Genomic DNA, 16127 nt, shown 5'->3' with positions numbered 1-16127 from the left:
ATTGTAATTTATTCAAGAAAAAGTTAATAGATTAAAATGTTTATTCTAAAGAGATGGTGCCAAATCAAATCCCCTTTTGAGATACTTTACTGTGTTCGGCGCTCTGTATGCTATATGTTTGAGCGTACAATTCAAATGTAAAAAAAGAAAGAAAAAATGGCACCGTGTAAATTTGAAGTGTTTTCATCAGGATTCAAACACCTTTCTCTGTGCGGATGATTTATTAAATCCACAGTATTCTTCAGAATTCAGCTTCAGAATTATGTAAGGCCCATTTCCCACTGGAAATTACACTACTTATAGTTGCATGCAAACAGTTCATGTCAGAGTTGTGATATTCCAGCCACATTATTAACAAATGATAACTGCTGGACCCAGAAATTTGCCAGTGTGCTCCTAATGTCAGTCCCAAGCCCAGATAAAGGGGAAGTGTTGTACCAGGAAGGACATCCATGTAAAATCTTGAGCAAATCAAACATGCGTTTCAAAAATGAGATATCTATAACAGATTGTTAACCAGAATCGGGTTAAAAACGACTGCCTCTGGTGCTGGCAGCCAACAGGATGCCAGTGAAAATGGTGTTTCTGTTGTTCAAAGAAATGAGAAAAGGAAAGGTGGGAGGCATGTTTGAAGGCAGTGAGAGAGAAGGAAAGGTGGAAGTGTAGAGGTAAGATTAAGGACACTAACTATATTGTGTGTGCAGGACACCAGGTGTAAGAGAAGCAAGAGCAGGAATACTGCAGATGGATTCTGACTGTTGGTGTAGATATGAAGTGCAGTAGGAGTAATCTTGAAGGAAGAGTATGTGAATAGGGTTGTGGAGGGAAAGAGAGTGTCATATATGATCAGATAATGTTGAATGTTGTCAGTGTGTATGCCCCACACGTTGCATTTCAATTTGAAATGCAGATGGAAGGGAAAATTATGGAAATCCATGTGGTAAACATACACTTTAAGAGGCAGGAGGAACATTGTGTGATGTGTGAGTGGAGTGGAAGAAGGTGCACCCACGTGGACTGTACTGTATGTTATGCACAAGGTGCAGTTTGAGAGCAATGGGAGTCTGCCATGTGATGTGAGGGGAGAATATAGCTAGGCAGCATCAGATGGTCGTCTGTAGGATGACTCTGGACATCAAGAAGGAAGGATTAGGATAGCTCAGCAAGGATTAAATGGTGGAAGTCGAAGGAGGAAGAATGTTGCTGAGAGTTCAGGGAGGAGTTGAGACAGGCTTTGGCTGGAAGGAAAAGTTACCAGATGACTGGGAAAGCACAGTTATAGCACTGATTGGAGCTGCCAAGAAGCAGTTTGGTGTATCCTCTGGACAGAGGAAAGAAGGTGATAAGACTTGATGGTGGAATAAGAAAATACAGGAAAGTGTTCAAAGGAAGAGGTTAGCAAAGAAAAAGTGGAATAGTCAGGAAGATGAAAGTAAGTAGACAGGAATACTTGGAGACTAGATGTATGGCAAAGAGAGGTGGAAAGAGCAAAGGAAACGGCTTAAAGTGAGCTGTATGGGAGGCTGGACACTAAGAAGGAGAAAAGGACTTGTGTCGGTTGACATATATATATGTATAATATATGTGTGTGTGTGTGTGTTTGTGTGTGTGTGTACTACATATCAAACTGGAAATCATGTGCAGTATGTGCAGTAGGTGATTAATGATGAAAATGTGCCAACGAGTGCATTCATCAGTACTTTGAGGAGTTGATGAAAGTAGAAAATGAGAGAGAAAGAGACAGAGCAGGATGGATGGAGGAACGTTACGAAATTGTGAAATGCAGAGGAGGAGGAAAGTGAGAGCACTACAGATTTGATGTTTGATTTGGGAGTGCTGATGGAGAAGTATAGAGAAGGTCAGAAAGAGTTGCACTATGTCTTTGTGGCTCTAGAGAAAGCATATGATAGAGTACTGAGAGAGGCTGTGGTGCTATTTGAGGAATTACGGTTAAGTCATTGTAATCTTTAGTGAGAGTAGAGAGCAGGTCTAAGAGAGCCTGGAGAGGTGGAGGTATGCTCTAGAGAGAAGACGAATGTAAGAGAGAGCATATTTCTCCTGTTTTGGCTTCCCTTCATTGGCTTCCTGTTAAATCCAGAATTGAATTCAAAATCCTGCTCCTCACATACAAGGTCTTAAATAATCAGGCCCCATCTTATCTTAATGACCTTGTAGTACCATATCACCCTATTAGAGCACTTCGCTCTCGCTCTGCAGGCTTACTTGTTGTTCCTAGAGTATTTAAAAGTAGAATGGGAGGCAGAGCCTTCAGTTTTCAGGCCCCTCTTCTGTGGAACCAGCTTCCAGTTTGGATTCGGGAGACAGACACTATCTCTACTTTTAAGATTAGGCTTAAAACTTTCCTTTTTGCTAAAGCATATAGTTAGGGCTGGACCAGGTGACCCTGAATCCTCCCTTAGTTATGCTGCAATAGACGTAGGCTGCCGGGGGATTCCCATGATGCATTGAGTTTTTCCTTTCCAGTCACCTTTCTCGCTCACTATGTATTAACAGACCTCTCTGCATTGAATCATATCTGTTATTAACCTCTGTCTCTCTTCCACAGCATGTCTTTATCCTGTCTTCCTTCTCTCACCCCAACCGGTCGCAGCAGATGGCCCCGCCCCTCCCTGAGCCTGGTTCTGCAGGAGGTTTCTTCCTGTTAAAAGGGAGTTTTTCCTTCCCACTGTCGCCAAAGTGCTTGCTCATAGGGGGTCATATGATTGTTGGGTTTTTCTCTGTATCTATGAAGCGCCTTGAGGTGACTTTTGTTGTGATTTGGCGCTATATAAATAAAATTGAATTGAATTAAGTCAGTGGAAAAACAGTCAGAATACATGTGTGTGAATGAGAGCGAAAGGTGAACATGCAAGGACAGGAAATACTGAAGGTAGATGACCTTCAATACTTTGGGTCAACAATTTAAACAATGGACAGTGAAGAAGAGTGTGCAAGCAGGGTGGAGCAAGTGGAGAAGAGTGTCAGGAGTGATTTGTGACAGAAGGATAGCAGCGAGAGTGGAGAAGGTTTACAAGATGGCACTGAGACCTGCTGTGATGTATGGTTTAGAGACAAATGACGAGCAGGATGAGCTGCAGCTGGCAGATGTTAAGGTTTTCATTGAGAGTAATCAGACCCAGGTTAGAAATGAGTACATCAGAGGAACAGTCTATTGAGCAGTTTGGAGACAAATTTAGAGAGACAAGGTTGAGATGGTTTATGTGCAGAAGAAGTATGGTGCTATGGACAAAGCATGATGAATATAGAGCTGCCCAGCAGGAGGACAAAATAAGATACTTTGATGGATAAATGCATTGAATAGAATAGAATAGAATAGAATTCAACTTTATTGTCATTGCACATGTGCTGGCAGAACTGAAATTTAGATATCCTATTTTTACAGTAACTGGCCAAATGATTTTGATAGTGACTCATCTCAGCTCAGGGATCCGGGAGGCATCCAAGCTTTAGGAAACCCCGGGGCAAACCTCAAAACAAACTGGAGGAATGATATATTGCATCTGCCATAATAGAGCCTCAGGATGCCCTTTTACTGCTGTTGTACTTTCTCCTTTGTTCATGTGATGCTACTTTTAAGTGCAATCTAGCTCCAGCCCCTCCGTTCGTTCCTTTATAATTCGGTGTCTTGCTGCTGCAACACACATAACCTCTTCTCATCTGATTGCTTTTCCAGCTACAAACCACCCTTAATTATAATGTAGCCGAGGTCAGACATTAGATCAGTTACTAGTCAAAGTCCTACACATAAAATAGACTTAAATTAGTGCCACATAATATATAATTAGAGCATAATTACTAGGTGGGTTGCAGTATTTTACTGTGACCTGATTTATATTTTGTTGGTATCCTATAGCAACGTGTCATATCCATATTTGTATAGAAATACTTTTTCAGATCTCCAGTTAAACCAATATTTCTATTGAGCGATGGCCATTTTGAACTTCTTGATGAAATAATGACATGGTCTTGTACTGGTCAGTGGTTTGCTTGTTTTAAGGATGGGCTGGACCTGCCTGGGCTCAGGTGGAGTTTCCTGTTCCCATTCTTCAGCCGTCTGATCTCATCAGACTCATCACCTACCTGAATTTAACGACCAGCTTCAGCATCCACACTAATGATCTTCTCCCAGTGCTAACATCCTCGTTCTCATTGTTTTCTAGAGACTTCTGTACAGTTGTAAAGCACACATCTTGCAAGACACATCCGCAGTGGCTTCCCCCGTCGTGTCTATTTCATTCTCTCCACAGTTGCCCTCCTGAGCTGCCTGAACAGTTTGGCCTAAACCAAATAAAACTTTTGAGCAGTAAACGGTTAAGTTTCTAAATTGCGCTGTTGCCGTTTATGACCTTGCCAAATAATAGCTAACTTGTTGAATTTATTCTATTGGAATAAAGTGAAAGCCATATGAGAGCTGTATGATTGCAGCAGAGCTGGGAGTATTTCCCAGCAAATACACAGTATCAGGTTAGCCTGTCCCCCTTACAGAACTTAAAATATCTGCACAGAGTGACTCACATTTATCACCAACACTTATGCTCGCCTACTGGAGAAATTCCTCAATACACAGCTGGCATGCAGATATTTTCATTTGTATGTGCATGTAATAGTGTTGCAGTGGCATGCATTTTGATAGGTATGGCACAAAGCTCGTTTATGTGTAATGAGTTCATATATTACTTCCCAGTTTAATAGAATTATACATTCACTTACTTGACTATGCCTACCATACAGTCCTTTGAGATGATAAGTGCTGGAGGAAATCAGCACATTGTCACATGGGCTGATGTTTTATTGTTAAAGCTATGAATTATTCATGCATCCTCACCAAGTTTCAAATAGAGACACGAATTGTGTTTTTACTGACAGACAAACAGGGACAGATCCTTTTCTCAAAAGCACACAAATGCCAGTGTAATATAGATCATTTATCTGTTAATTTATGTGCAGGTTTCTTCCCAATTACGTATTCATAGAATCTTGGGGCAGAGTATGCACCTGTGAGAGAAATTTGTATTGATTCTTAAATATATAAATTTTCATTCAGATGAGTGGAACGTGAAGTTTCTGTTGAAAGACTCGCAGTTATGAATTCTAATTGTGCTCGATTCATTCTTGCACGGAGGCTTTCTGTTACGCTGGGAGACACTTTCCTCTTGTGTTGACCACGGTGTGAAATATCCGTTTAGAGGTAAAAATCCGACTTGAGTCATTTTACTGTGCTGAAGGCTCTTCAGTGAAGAATTTAACTTCTGACATGCAGGGACCAGCTTTCACAATTTTCAGTTGGTTAAATCCTCTGTTCTCTAACACATACAGTGTGCAGTTTTATACACAGTCCTACATTTTCAGAGGGTTCAAATCAATCCCGTCCCGTCCTTCTGGTACAAGTTAATCTTGGTTTCATCTGTCCAAAAATCATTTTCAGGACTGTTCAGATTATTTTAAATGTTTTCTAACAAAGTCTAATTGGCCTTCTTGTTCTTGAAGGTAACCAGTGGTTTAACCTTGTTACCTCTTTGTTTCCATTAATTGAACTATATAACAAAATGAACAGTAAATATACACAATACCAATGCTGGTTTTAGTATTGATACTACAGTGATAGGAGGAAAACTTTGTTTTCAAGCCTTTAAGCTCAGTATGCAACTTAACTGTACTGTGTTAAATAAATTATTTTTTTGGGAAATGACAGTGCGCCCCAGGGTGGCAGTGGCTACAATGTAGCTTGCCATCACCAGTGTGTGAATTTGTGTGTGAATGGGTGGATGACTGGTTGTGTAAAGCGCTTTGGGGTCCTTAGGGACTAGTAAAGCAATATACAAATACAGGCCAAAAAAAATTCTGTCTCTCAGATGGAGAGCTGGGCTTGCTCTGTGCTCACTCCCTTCTGTTGCTGGGCTCCTGCTGTCACACCTGTTGCCACTTACTCATCAGCCACAGTAATTAAGGACATCGGCTTGAGCACCTACTCTCTGCCAGATTGCTGCTGTCCTTGTGGTGGTAATTATACCTTTTTTTGTTTTAATTTTTGGATTCTTTACTCTCTGTACTTGTTCATCTGCATCTATCTTTTTTTTTTTCTTTTTTTTTTTGCCTGTCCCGTTTGGCTCTTTTGCCATCAGAATTGTTGTCTAAAGGCAAAGAAAGATGCCCAACGGATTTACTTTACCAAATTGACCATCCCAGCCTTGCCGTAATGGTCCATTTGATTCACCTTTTATTGTTTATTTTATTTTCACTTACTGAATACGGGACAGACTTGACTGAGGGAAAGAAGGGGAGAAAGAAAGAGGGAAAGAGAAACAGCTGAGAAGAGGGACGGGGGAGAAGGGCAAAAAACAAAAACCAACAGAATGGGCAGAAAAAAAAAATGCATATATCGATCACCTGGATCACCTGCTGAGAAAGAAAAAAGAAAACAAACAGAAGAGAACAAGAGTAATAGAATAAACAACATCACAACGATATATGGGAATATGACAGTAAATACTAAATATTAAACATTATTGTGCAGCACATAAGATCAACAGAACACAGTGTGCTTTGAGGTAGGAGCCAAAAAGGGTGTAGTTTGTGGGTGTGATCACCCGTGTGTACACCTGTGAGCATGGACGCGCTTGTTTTTTTTAAAAGGTTCCTTCATGTAATGATCTGCTAGAGGGGGGGGGGGGCACGGCCCCGTCCTCCAGGGCATGAAGCAGGTATGGAGGAGATCAAAACTCCAGACATCCAGAGGCCCCCAGAACACAAGAGACCAAGGAAGACCAACAGAGGGGCAGCCGCGCCACTGTCCCAGAAAGAGCTGAGGAGAGTCCCAGATGAGGGCTCACTCAGCAGCCGCGGAGCAGAAGCCAGGGGGAGTTGCAGTGACGCGCCCGTGAGCTCCACCGGCAGCCAGCTGCGCCTGAGTGACCGAGCCCCAGGCCGAGAGGCCGGGGGCACCCCACCTCCAAAGGGGCCCGAGCGAGCCCCAGGCTCCAGGCCCCGATAAGCGGCCGCCAAGGAGTGAGCCGGTGTGTACCTGGATGCCCATCCCCGGACACAAGGAACCACCAACGCGCCGATGTCTGAGGGAGTCCGCCACTGGCAGGGGAAGTGGTGGTAGGGGGAGATAGGCCTCCAAACCTTGGAGGGCCTGATATGTCCCCAGAGAGGTGGCGTCTGACACCCAACCTGACATATAGACACAGACATACAGGCACACACAAATACAAACATCCATTCCCACCCTCATGCTCTCATATGCACTTACTCCACACTCAACCAACGTGGAGACAGACATAAAGAGATGCTGTACACACGATCACACTCCCCAAGCATACTCTACAAACCGGGTCTAGGTACCCTTGCCCCTGGAGGGGGGAACTGCACCCAGACCCAGGTGGTGTTACCCTTTTCCCTGCGGTGGGGGGAGGCAGACCGCCCCGACTCCGCAGCAGCAGGGAGGCCCCACACTCCAGACCGCAGTCGGACGGCCAACTCCTCCTCCTAGCCCCCCCGCTCCAGCAGGTCGCAGAGAATGGGGGTGAGAGAAGACTCCAAACCTCCCTCCACCCGCTCATTGTAGTGTTGATGCATGTGTGTTCTAAGGTGCATTTAAAACCCAGGAGGGCATGGAGCTACCTGCCAGAGAGCAGCAGGTAAGCGCATGGTCCCTCCTGCTGGCCCTCAATGTCTACGTGTATTTAACATTGAGAGGTGGGCAACGACGCCAGGGGTGGGGTGTACACCCTGATGGTAATTTGGATTCCGTGTATCGTGCCCACCCCCAAGATCCTATATGTATGTGTAATGAGAGTGTGAGTAATGTGAATGTCTAAGTTGTGGGATAAAATTGAGGCAGAGGCAGCCAGAAGGGGACAGAGGGGGGGGTAGCCTCCTCTGCACCCTGGTGACATACCCCTACTCCAAGGTCCTGCATGTGTGGGTGGTTGTGGTGGAGCGGGAAGGGGGAGGCAGCTGGAGATGGGGAGGGAAGGAAGGGAGGGGCAAGTGACCCCTCCCTGGGGCCAGCTCCCCCGCTGACCCCAGTAGGCACCCCCATACTCCGCGACCCACCAGGGAAAGGGGGCCCAGGCCCATCCAGACCGGGGTCCAGTGCAGCAGCGCCTCCCGGCCCCACAGAGCCCGGGACAGTCCACCCAACCCCACCACAGAGAAAACTGCACCCACCCCACCATCCACTCATCTTCCAGACTACATAAGACAATAAACACCCAGGCTGAGATCTTCCTCCACCTCTCCTGTATCTCCCCCTCCTGCAGAGAGAGTTCCTGAAGAGAGGAAAGTTCCTGCAAGATGTGACAATCTCCCCCACCAGTTGAAGAGCCCCCCAGGTGGCTCGATGCACCGGCGGCACCCTGCTCCAGGGCTGGGCCCCATGCACCCACCCGCCCACAACCCCGGCAACACACCAACCAGGACCCAAGCCCCCGAGGCCCGGGCCGGGCCCCAGCCCATCTGCATCTATCTACTCGTAACCACTCACCTGACTTTCAAGCTGGTCATTGTCTGCAACAGAGAAAATTCTTCTCCAACTACTTACCTGGACTCCAAAGTTTGTATTACCTGTGAAGGACGATAGTTCCACTTACCTGTCTGCCCACTGTTCACCACACACTCACCTGCTTAGCGCCTGGAACCCCTGTGGCTTGCCTTCTTACCCCCCTTGGTGCCTGTAGAACTATAATTTAACACTGCAGTGTAATATATTGACTGATGGAGAATCCCCTAACGTTTACTAACCTCTGTTCTCCTCTTTGGCAGAATTTCTTACCTGCTCCAGTCCTACTTACCTGTCCGTACACCTGTCGTTGAGCTTTGGCTCTGTGAAAAGATCCTTTTGTGTTTGCAATAAACAATCTGAAAGCTTGCCATCCATCTCTTGGTCCATCTGACAGTTTTGTTTTATAAATAGAATATATATTTTATGTAGCTGGAAGTAGTCTATTAGAACTAACTGTCCATCCACACATCCATTCTCTTCCGCTTATCCTTTTCAGGGTGGGGATATGCTGGAGCCTATCTCTGCTGTCTTAGTACCCTGCCTTTCACAAGGCAGGGTACACCCTGGACAGGTCGCCCGTCTGTCACAGAGTTCTATTAGATCTAATATTTAGATTTTGTTTGATTAAGACAAAAACTTTAAAAACAATGTCCTGCTGTTGCCTTCCCAGATAGCAAGGAAACATTGAAACAATGTTGAGTCAATATCAGGCTGTGTCATTGAATCAACGTTGAAGTGTGACGTTGACCTAACGTCACTCTTGCACCCTTTTTTAATGTTGAAACAACGTCAGGTTTTGATGTTGAATCAATGTTGAAACCTGACATTGATTCAACGTTATATTTTCTAATACTGTTGACATTGAAACAATGTCAGATTCTGATATTGAAACACTGTTGAGCTATGGTGTTGATTTTCCACCTCTTTCGCACAGTTGCTTTTTATTAAAACAACAGTTAAATCATGACTGGAAATCTACCTTTCTTTATAGGTATTTTAACCAATACTAAACTACTGCATGTTTCCATCAATACTTCAACCACCTAAACACATAATTGTACTTATGTGGACAACCTTTATCGAAAAAAAACAAATGTCTCACAATGTATCATGTCAATATTAATATCCTAAAATAAGAAAGCATTGCATGTGATGTAACAGAGAAAAAAAAATAGGTCAGTAGGCCATGTTTCGTTTGCTAAATACTTTCTTAAAAGACAGTTTCCTATTTACATTTACATGTTTCACAGAAGTTTGTAATTTTTTACTCCGGGATAAGGATGCATGATGTGCGTCCTGCACCACCCAAACGATCTGGGGCGTATCGGAGCCATTTCTGCACTGCTTGTGCAAAGACAAACTCGGACATAGAGTTTTCCCCTAACTGCTGCGTCAGGCCATCTAGGACAAAAATACACACACACACAAACAAAAAAAGTGAATTAGAGCACATGAATAAGCTCTTGTTAACTGTCTTCAGCGGGGAGAAAGTATGTAAACTCCTAGGCTGATAAACATGAAAGTCACCAGGCGTAAATCTGCAAACTGCCGCATTTGATTCCCAAAGAGCTATGAGCGGAAAAAGTGATAAGTCTTAGCATGGTGTGCCGTGTATCCTTTAAAACAAAATAAACATGGGGTCCTCAAGCTGTACAAACTACAACCCGTGGACTAAACAAGCCAAAGACCAAAGACTCCATCTCCAGATTAACCGGACATGAAAGTCTTGTTATTAAGAAAGACAAAGTAATATAGCAAAAAAACGGTAAAACTTACCAAATATGCATTTGCAGAGCGCTGTATCTTTAAATGACATTTTTTGCTTTGTCTGGTCCTTGGTTTTTTCCCTGCCCAGTTTAGTACTGAGTCCGCGGTGGACTCGCACCTCCAGTGTGGTCCCTCCAATCAAGGCAAAGCGTCTCACCTATAGACACATTTTAAGAGATGGAATTAGCGTGTCTCATGTCTTAAATGTGTATGCAAGTGCTTGTGTGTTTAATCAACAAGCCGTTGTTATGTATTTAAATCACATCTGACAGCTATTACACTTTATAGTTACAAAGTGTACATAACCTTTATATACTTACCATTGCCTTATTTGCCTCTTGTGATTGAAGAGCTGCCTCTGCATTGTTTAGCTCCTCAATGTTGTGCAAGGGCAAATCCAGAGGCAGTACCCCAGCATCTACCGATTCATTGCAGCAGGGATGGCGGATGGCTCTGACCTCCTCACGGAGTTCGTTAACAGCTCTCGTCAGGTCTGACAGCATAGTTAATAGCTTTTGTGAGGTCGCATCTGTTTAAAAAAACAATTCTAGAAAGATTAATGGCTTAAGCAGTGAGAGGCGAAAAACAAATAAATAATAAAACGCAGTTTACGTGTGGACAAAAGGTGCAAACGCAAGGTAGGTGAGCGTGCTGAGTAAAGTTAGGTGAGCGTGCTGAGTAAAGTTAGGTGAACAAACAAAGGAACCCTCAAAGCGTTAGGCTAGGTTATATAAGGGAATATAACGGAAAAGTACGAAACTAAAATGTTTTCTTTGTTGATAGACTTTGTTCGCAGTGCAATTTATTTGTTGCCGGATTGTAAGATGAAAGTAGACGCAATGTCGGGCTCCCACATTTTATCCGAAACTTTACATTAACAAGTTTGTTTTTTTACTGTTATTCAAATGCAACCGTGGAAATAACGAATAGAACAAAAGTCATTCATTCTTACCTTATACTAATCGTGGCAGGCCAGTGCAGTGCATGAACTGATGCCTTCTCCGGTCAATTCCGCTGAGAGTAAATCTAATGTCCTGCTCTACTGTACAAGACAATGGTTACCTGGAGAGATGTACCAATGTGAGAGGGGGTGCTATGGAATAGTCCAAGTGGTAGCAACTTTAATTTCCCGCTCAACCAAAAATCGATGGTTTTTCAACGTGATTGTTGTCACCTTGTCAACTATAAATAGATCAACAATCAACGATGACAGAACAACAGTGAATCAATGTTATTTCAATGTCAGTGTCAGGTTTCATCAGTATTTCAATGTTGACATTTCAATCCTGACGATTCTGATGGTTCAGAAAGAAAATCAACATCTGTTCAATGTCTCCTTGCTATCTGGGTTGGCTCCTGTTGTCACTAAAGATTGAGTACTTAATGTTTAACAGCACTTTAGCAGGAAGTTAAAAATGTCACAAAATCTCTGGAAAGTTTCAACAACACTGAAGTATCAAACAGTTATTGTAAAGGTTAACCCAACTGGCGCACATCCTAACATATGCTGTTTAGCTATTAGCTCTTACATTAGCAAACTGTTATCGTTAGCGTAGCGGCTAGGAGACTCCGGGGCGCGATGGACTATTGAGCCATGGAGAACCTGGTGGATTGGAGGCTGTGCAGAATAGTGGAGGAACCATAGCTGAGCTGACCAGAGAGTCCAGTGTGAAGAGCTAATCCGAGCAGATAAAGAGCGGACTCTGGAGCAGAGCAGCTAAATCAGGCCTGAAGAACAGAGCCAAGCCTGTAAAGAGCTGCAGAGTGAGGCAGAGCAATGCGAATGCTGGATGAGAGACAGGCTGCAGGCAGATGTGGACAAGACAATAAACTTTTCTACTTTTCCAATGTTTTTTTTTTTTAAACAGTGTTTCTTATTAAATTGTAGCAAGCACTGAGGCCCGTTTTAAAATGTGTTCAGTGACTGGTTTAATCTTTCACTCTGAGCGTTGTTTTTTATATTTTCTTATCCAAAGTTGATCTGTAACTTTTCCATTATGCTCTTGTCTACAATAATGAAATTATTTAGATGTGTCAGGTAATGTTTGTTGTACCCTTTGTTTATCAGTAGATTTTAAAATATACCTTCAGGATCTGTATTTGTCACGGCTGGCGGCGTGAGCCGTGTGGTGTAGGAGGAAAAGGACCCAAAATGCAGGCAGTTGACTGGTGATGAGAATGAAGTTTTATTTGCAGAAGTGGAGCGACTGAACAGGTAGTGAGACAAGACGAATGACTGAAAAAACCTAGACTGGGAAAACTAAATAACAAACCTAAGCAGGAAACGGGGAGCGGAGAATGCAGAGAGACGTAGTTACACCGAGAAACACAGACGATCCGACGATGAACAGAAGCCAACACACACTATAAATACACACTAGGTAATGAGATGACATGCAGGGGTGGACACAGCTGATACTAATGGACATGATGAGAGGCAGACCTACAAAGTAAAACCGGAAACACCCAGACTGTTTTGCAACAAAAACACAGGGACCTGAACGGAGCACAGAGGGGAGACACAGGTAGGGATAATAAACACGACAACCAACCCAAAGAATTAATACAGAATCAGAATAAACACCAAACACAAGATGAACCCAAAAAGAAACACAAAACGCTGGGTCAACGACCCAGGATCATGACAGTACCCCCCCCTCAAGGGCGGGCCCCAGACTGCCCAACAGAAGCACAAAAAACGGCCAAAAACAGAAAACAACCCAACCAGGGCGGGCGGCGGGGGACCAGGAAGGAGGGACAGAGCCCAGAAAGACCCAGAAGGTCAAGTTCAGGGGGCCGACCCGGAGGCCGACAGCGCAGGAGGCCAAAACAGTTCAGTTCTGGGGGCCGACCGTGTGGACGGCAACTGCGGCGACGGGCAAACAGTTCTGGGGGCCGGCCACGCAGAAGGCAGTGGCGGCGACAGAGCAGATCCGGGGGCCGGCCACGCGGAAGGCAGTGGCGGCGACAGAGCAGATCCGGGGGCCGGCCACGCGGAAGGCAGTGGCGGCGTTCAGGAGGGTGCTCAGGAGGGCGTCCACGGTGGCGGAGATGCCCAACAAGCGGCCTGGCAGATGACCGACGATGTGGAGGCGGTAGTAGGGGACCTGAAGGCTGCGTGGCCCCTGCAGCCCCAGGCGAAGCGGAAGCGGAGGCTGAAGCAGAAGCCGGACCAGGCGACGCTGATGAGGATGATGAGGATGCGGAGGCTGAAGCAGAAGCCGGACCAGGCGACGCTGATGAGGATGATGAGGATGCGGAGGCTGAAGCAGAAGCCGGACCAGGCAACGCTGATGAGGATGATGAGGATGCGGAGGCTGAAGCAGAAGCCGGACCAGGCGAGGCTGAAGCAGAAGCCGGACCAGGCGAGGCTGATGAGGACGCTGGAGCCGGACCAGGCGACCCAGATAGCAAGGAGACATTGAACAGATGTTGATTTTCCATCTGAACCATCAGAATCGTCACACAAAACCAATGTTGAAACAACATTGAAATACTGATGAAACCTGACACTGACATTGAAATAACATTGATTCACTGTTGTTCTGTCATCGTTGATTGTTGATCTATTTATAGTTGACAAGGTGACAACAATCACGTTGAAAAACCATCGATTTATGGTTGAGCGGGAAATTAAAGCTGCTACCACTTGGACTATTCCGCAGCACCCCTATCACATTGGTACATCCCTCCAGGTAACCATTGTCTTGTACAGTAGAGCGGGACATTAGATTTACTCTCAGCGGAATTGACCGGAGAAGGCATCAGTTCATGCACTGCACTGGCCTGCACCACGATTAGTATAAGGTAAGAATGAATGACTTTTGTTCTATTCGTTATTTCCACGGTTGCATTTGAATAACAGTAAAAAAAACAAAACAAACTTGTTAATGTAAAGTTTCGGATAAAATGTGGGAGCCCGAAATTGTGTCTACTTTCATCTTACAATCCGGCAACAAATAAATTGCACTGCAAACAAAGTCTATCAACAAAGAAAACATTTTAGTTTCATACTTTTCCGTTATATTCCCTTACAAAGCTAGCTTTAACGCTTCGAGGGTTCCTTTGTTCTTGCCGTCACCTCGGCGCTTGACCCAGACTTTCGCTCTGTGGTTGCTTTTTAGCATAGTACTACAAAAAATTGTAAATCTGTGATATATGATTGATAAACGTAAAGGTAACTGTATAAATGTGTTCAATGACTTTGTTACTTTTAATGATTGGAGAGCACCCGCTTCGATTCGCACTCAATTCAAACTTTACGTTGCACGCTCACCTAACTTTACGTTGCACGCTCACCTAACTTTACGCTGCACGCTCACCTAACTTGCGTTTGCACCTTTTGTCCACACGTAAACTGCGTTTAGCATTTACGTGTGGACGAGGAAGACGGAGAAAATGCAGCGTCAAAGGTGTGCGCCTATTTTGACGCCACACTGTGCGCCAAGTTTTTGTCTCGGTGCCATGAATTCCTACAATGGCAGACTTAGACAAAATACTGTTAATTTTATTATCTTCAGTGTTTAAATGCTTACATATATGGGTTTGCTTGTAATTGTTGCCTATATACATTTTAAGCTATTATTTATTATTTAGTTCAATCAATAGATCAAGTTTTGTAGTGACTATGAAATATATTGTAATTATCTGTTTCCTGTTTATCCTAGACAGGGCAAAAAAGGACTCCAAATTAAAAAAAAAGATAAAAATGAAAGACTGGTGCATTGTGCAGTTTAGCACTGGTGGTACAGAAATAGTCCCTAGATCATGGATAAATGGGGAGAAATTGTCATGGCCTCCATATCCTCCGTGAGACGCATTCAGGATCCACGACGCAGTAAAGAGGAGAGTTCATCCTGGTGCAACATGGCTCACCTATGCACCAGTCCGACTTCTAATAAGCCATGGTGGGTATCATCTGGATTGGTGTTGTATAAATGTAACAATAACAAGTTTTTCGTGTCCTAATTTATGTCTGGCCATACATTGTGTTTGTACTTCCAGACACGTTTCACGAAGCAGAACGCAGTCTTCAGAAATATCTAAGTGAACACTGTGATACGTCTGACCTTCAGTCCGAAGCTGAAACTCAGACCAGTCATAAAAGAAAGCACAAGTAAAACTTTTTTTATTTCACAAACATATCTTTGATTGCTAAGAATTTATGATCTTGTCTTTTATACATATCTGTGGTGCTTGCATACTGCAATATCACCACATAATATAGTCCAAAAAGTGGAAGCTTGTAAACTTTTTATAAATGCAAAGCCGTGTACACTTGTGCACTTCAAAAATTCCTTGTATACTGTACCTTCTTGCACATCTGTTTCCTGTGTGTGTTGTTATAAATCAAACTGTAACTTTAGGAAAAAATATTCCAAAAGCACATTTGTAATTACTTATGACCGTTTTCAACTTTTTTTCTTTAGACCAAATCCCCTGTACACATATAGTGACTCAGAGGATGATCAGCCCACAAAAAAATGGTTTCCCCAGGCCCCTCGAGTGAAAATACCAGGTAATAAAATACTGTCTAGTGTCTTTGTACATATCTGTGTGTGACACAAGGAAACTTTTGATAAGTTGTCTGTATTCTTAAATACTTAAAAAAAAAAATTATCTTTTTCTGTCAGACCTGACGAGAGCTGTTAACGACCTCCGTGAGGAGGTCAGAGCCATCCGCAATACCGGCTGCAATGAATCGGTAGATGCTGGGGTACTGCCTCTGGATTTGCCCTTGCACAACATTGAGGAGCTAAACAATGCAGAGCCAGCTCTTCAATCACAAGAGGCAAATAAGGCAATGGTAAGTATATAAAGGTTATGTACACTT

General features: G+C 43.9%; 1 long non-coding RNA gene across 2 annotated transcripts; it reads left to right on the top strand.

Annotated features, from left to right (window-relative positions):
• The first annotated feature begins 13764 nt into the window (after positions 1-13764).
• Positions 13765-15861, top strand: LOC146707548 (uncharacterized). 2 transcript variants are annotated; one of them, XR_014921076.1, is made up of 4 exons: positions 13765-14101; positions 14962-15201; positions 15299-15410; positions 15724-15861. It is a non-coding gene; the product is annotated as an uncharacterized LOC146707548 (long non-coding RNA). The 2 variants fall into 2 exon arrangements; XR_014921075.1 differs by lacking the exon at positions 13765-14101 and having other exon boundaries at positions 14825-15201.
• The last annotated feature ends 266 nt before the right edge of the window (positions 15862-16127 follow it).

The sequence above is a fragment of the Copadichromis virginalis genome, linkage group LG6 (genome assembly GCF_057382275.1).
Source record: "Copadichromis virginalis isolate Kocher_CV1m ecotype Utaka linkage group LG6, C_Virginalis_male_GT1.1, whole genome shotgun sequence".
Taxonomy (NCBI): Eukaryota; Metazoa; Chordata; class Actinopteri; order Cichliformes; family Cichlidae; genus Copadichromis; species Copadichromis virginalis.
Note: the sequence above shows the minus strand (reverse complement) of the source record. Positions and strands in the feature narration are given on the sequence as shown.